Source organism: Limulus polyphemus, unplaced genomic scaffold (genome assembly GCF_000517525.1).
Source record: "Limulus polyphemus unplaced genomic scaffold, Limulus_polyphemus-2.1.2 Scaffold550, whole genome shotgun sequence".
Lineage (NCBI taxonomy): Eukaryota > Metazoa > Arthropoda > Merostomata > Xiphosura > Limulidae > Limulus > Limulus polyphemus.
The window spans coordinates 132,167-136,637 of NW_013666160.1; the positions used below are offsets into that span (position 1 = coordinate 132,167).

At 33.4% G+C, this 4,471-nt stretch overlaps 1 protein-coding gene across 1 annotated transcript in view; it reads left to right on the forward strand.

Moving 5' to 3' along the window:
* Positions 1-4,471, forward strand: part of LOC106459038 (PTB domain-containing engulfment adapter protein 1-like) — a 119,913-nt gene that overhangs the window by 18,569 nt on the left and 96,873 nt on the right. The gene's annotated exons all lie outside the window — the stretch shown is intronic.

The following is a 4,471-nucleotide window of genomic DNA, read 5'->3' on the forward strand; positions in this document are numbered from 1 at the left end:
CAGTACCCTAATGAAATGTCCACGTTCAGCAGATTTAAGTACTTTGGAGGTGCACATTTTGCAATTAGTTTGGAACTGTAGCGTTGAGATCTAAATGCGAAAGTTGGTTGTAAGCGAGTGGATAATATTGTTGGACCGCATAGATTTTGAAAGGAAAATGAAAGAGAGAAATCGAGTGAATGGTGTGTTGCAAATAATCAAGTTATTACGAACACACGGTTTGAGAATCATCCGATAAGAAGATATACATGAAAAAGTCCTGGATATTATGTTAGAAACTAAACTGATTAAATCACCATCAATATAAGATCTAGGAATGTAGTACAACAATCAAAAACTTACCCACGGGCTGACTATGGAAGCGATCGTATCCTAGTAGTATGCACCATCAAGATAAGGTTGAGGAAATCATAAGAAGCCAAAAGCGACAAGGAAGCTCGTTTATACAATTCTAATGAAAACAAATTAAAGAAAAGTATACAGTTGCAGTTAAAAACCGTTTTTAAGAACTTGAAGATGAAGGAACATGTTAAAATGGGAAAATTTTGAAGAAGCACTAGTTGAAACAATCAAGGAGGTTATTTCATCAAATTCAGGGAAAAAAGAAATGGATGACGGAGGAAATCCTCGAGCTCGTGGAAGATAGAAGGAAGATGAAAATCCATAGTACGAAAGAGTATAAGAAACCGGACAAAAGAATTTGATCAATGTGCAACGAAGAAAAGAAAACATGTCTTAAAGAAAATAGTATAGAAGTATAAAAACAAAAGGATAAAGGTGTTACATCAGTATATAGGAATATCAAAGACATCACAGGTAAAGGAAGATTTACTACTAGTGGGTGTATAAAAGCTAATAATGACAATGTAATTATGGAACGAGAACAAGTATTGAAAAGTTGAACAGAGTATATTGAAGATTTATTCCACGACAGTCGTGAAGAAACGCTATCTGTTAAGTCAGAAGTACGAACAGTTATCAACAGAATGAAAACCAATAAAGCTACAGATTAAATTGCAGTAGAACAAATAAAATGTTTGGAAGAATTTGGTCTGAAAAAGTTGATAACAGTTATAAATGAGATTTATGAAAGTGGTAGATATCTGAGAATCTCAGTAAATCGATCTTTATTTCGCTCCTTAAAAAACCTGGAGCAATTTAATGGGAACGCCATTGAACCATTAATTTAATGATTCATGTGACAAAGGTCTTATTAAAGGTGTTGATGATGAGAGCTAGAAGTAGAATAAGACCGGAGATTGCAAAAGTTCAATGTGGTTTTATTGAAGAACATGGTACAAGAAATCTTATCTTCATGGTACGAATGCTTTCGGGGAGTGCTTTTAAAATGAAAAAATTATCCTTTCTTGTGTTTTATTGATAAACACTAAAGCTTTAAGTAGAGTTAAGCATGCGGAGATTGTTGGAGTTAATGAAAATGCTAGAAGAACTGAACATTGATGGTAAAGACTTGAGAATTTTATGAAAGCTTTATTGGGACCAAACTGCAGCAGTGAAGATAGAAAATGAATTAAGTGGTTTCATCTAAATTAAGAGAATCGTGAGGCAATGCTATGTCTTTTGAACTGACTTGTTTAACTTGAACAGTAAGCAAATCCTGAGGGAAATTGAAGATTTACCAGGACTGATTAATGTACAGAATTTGAACAAGTTGCGTTATGCTGATGACACAGTTTTTATAGCTGATTAAGACAAGAAGCTTCAAAAGTTTTTAGATAAAGTTCTTAGTGAAAGCGAGAAGAGTTTAAATATTGATTGACAGAAAACAGAATTTATTATAATTACAAAGAAGAAGACTGTTCCTGTATGCATTGTCAAAGTAGATAAGAAACAGATAAGGCAGGTCAATAAATTCAACTACCTGGGAAGCTAGATAACATCAGATGGCAAATGTGATAATGAAATAAAACGGAGAATAGGGATGGCAAAAGACGCCTTTCTGAAAATGAAAAAAGATACTAACAAATAGTGCAGTTTCTATGGGGGCGAAGTTAAGAGTTTTTGATTGCTATGTTATAAAAGTTCTCACGTATGCATCAGAATGTTGGACAAAATCTCCAAGTATGGAAAAGAGAATTAAAGCAATTGAGTAGTGGTTCTTAAGGCGTACCTTGAAGATAAGTTGGACAAGTCGCGTCTAAAATGAAGATATTTTGTCAAAAGCAGGTTGCAGGAGGAAGCTGTTGACTAACATAGAAGGAGATAGTTAGAGTTTCTCAGATACGTTACGAGTAAATAAGAAATTAGTAGTATGGTCATAATTGGAAAGATTGAAAGAAGAAGAGACCGTAGAAGACAGAGTTTGGCTTATGTAAAGAGTCTATCTAAATGGATGAATGTATCAACATTGGAAATTATATATGCTTCAAGGAGAATAGGTCTGTGAAAGACCATGGTCACTAACGTCTTGTTTGGAAATGGTACTTAGAAAGAGAAATAGTGTGTATTGAGATCTCTCTCGCAGTATCTGCTCGTCATGACTTTGGGCTGCTGTTGGCAATATTACCTTCTAAAGAAAAACAAACTGTATCAGAGGGTCGTACGGTTGATTCAGCTAGTCTCCTTTCTGTAAACTTTCATAAATTGTACGTGATTATGTTTTACATAACTCTTTTGAGTACTCTAGAAGAGTTTTTTTTTCTTTTGATACTAAGAAAAGTTGCTGTTCGTATTTAAAGCAGTTTTCACAATTTAAGCTTCTCGTTGGAGATTATTCTCGTGAATATCAAGAACCTTGAAAATGTCCTGTAACTAAAATGAAACACTTTTGGAAGTACTTTTCCACATATAGGAAGATGAGATAGATATTAGTGTAATTTTAAGTAAATCTGTGTCTCAGTCGCAGTAGTTATTCATTTTCATGTTATCGGACAAGTGATTATATTAATGTATCAGTCGCAGTAGTTATACATTTTCATGTTATCAGACAAGTGATTATATTAATGTCTTAGTTGCAGTAGTTACACATTTTCATGTTATCAGACAAGTGATTATATTAATGTCTCAGTCGCAGTAGTTATACATTTTCATGTTATTAGACAAGTGATTATATTAATGTCTCAGTCGCAGTAGTTATCATTTTTATTTTATCAGACAAGTGATTATATTAATGTCTCAGTCGCAGTAGTTACTCATTTTCATGTTATCAGACAAGTGATTGTGTGATTGGAAAAAATTATTCTCCCCCTCCCCCACGCCGGTGGTTCAGCAGTAAGGTTGAGGGCTTATAATGCTAAAATTCGGGGTTAGGTCCCTGCGGGAGCACAAATAACTTGTTGTGTTGCTTTGTTTTGAAAGTAAAGAAATCAACAAATATTAAAAATAGCGCCACCAATAGTAATTACTTTGTAAAAGAAATGTGCGATCATCCTTTATATGTGCATATATTAAGTTGCAGACATTGGTTGACAACTTCAAAAGTAATTGAACGCATTTTGTGACGTTCATTTGTTGTAGTTTAATTTTCCATAATGATAAGTTAACCAATACTTAACATTGCTCTCCCAACTAATTCGACTAAGTTATATCTCTCTGAGCTAGATATATATATATATGTCTATTAGTTTTATGTGTTCTTGATTTCTGATTTACCTGTACCCAAGCCTTTTGAGTTAGTTAGTGACAATAATATTAAGAATTAAACGTATTAAGTTATATTGACTTATCGTAAATAGGTAGTTGCACACAGAGAGTTCTATCGAGGCTGTAATAAAACTGCTATTACTTAAAGTTAAGTACACTTTATAGGAACTACTTTTCAGGTTTTTCTAATACTCCTGGAACTATTTTCTTCATTCGTGCTCGGTCTTATAGCCATGATTATACACCATTATGGACGACGTGGTCAGCCTTATGGCACACATCTTCATAGAAGTCGGTTTTTAAATCCGTATTTAAACAGTCCAGAAGCAAAAAGCTCATTGGAGCTACGTGGAAAGACTTGACAGCTATTGCTATAGTTAAAATTTCTTCGGTCGTCTTTTGTATTTGATGAAAATAGCCATTGATTTCGAATTGTGGTTTGAAGCTTGTAAGTCTTTGATAGCCTCAAATATTTTATTATTATCAGGCAGGCGGTAGCATTGCCTATGTAAGGATGGCTCGGATTGTTCATCAAAATGATATTTTAAATATCTCTTCAATAGGTCATTAGAACTTTACAATACTATGCAGTGTTTCCTTTTATAGCAATATTTATGTAATGACTGAGTCACAAGTTCTGGGAATAATTGTAAGTATCTTAGCAAAAAGTTTGAATTTCTTGTTATTCTTTTTATTACATAATAACTCAAAACAGTGGTGTCAACCAATTTCACTGAGGTGACATAGATTCAAACAGAGTATCCGCTTTTATAACTATTGTTAATTAGTAGTAATTAAAAAAGCAATACATCACGTATTCTAGTGTAAAACGATGTTACCATTACCTCTTGAAGTTAACTATATTACA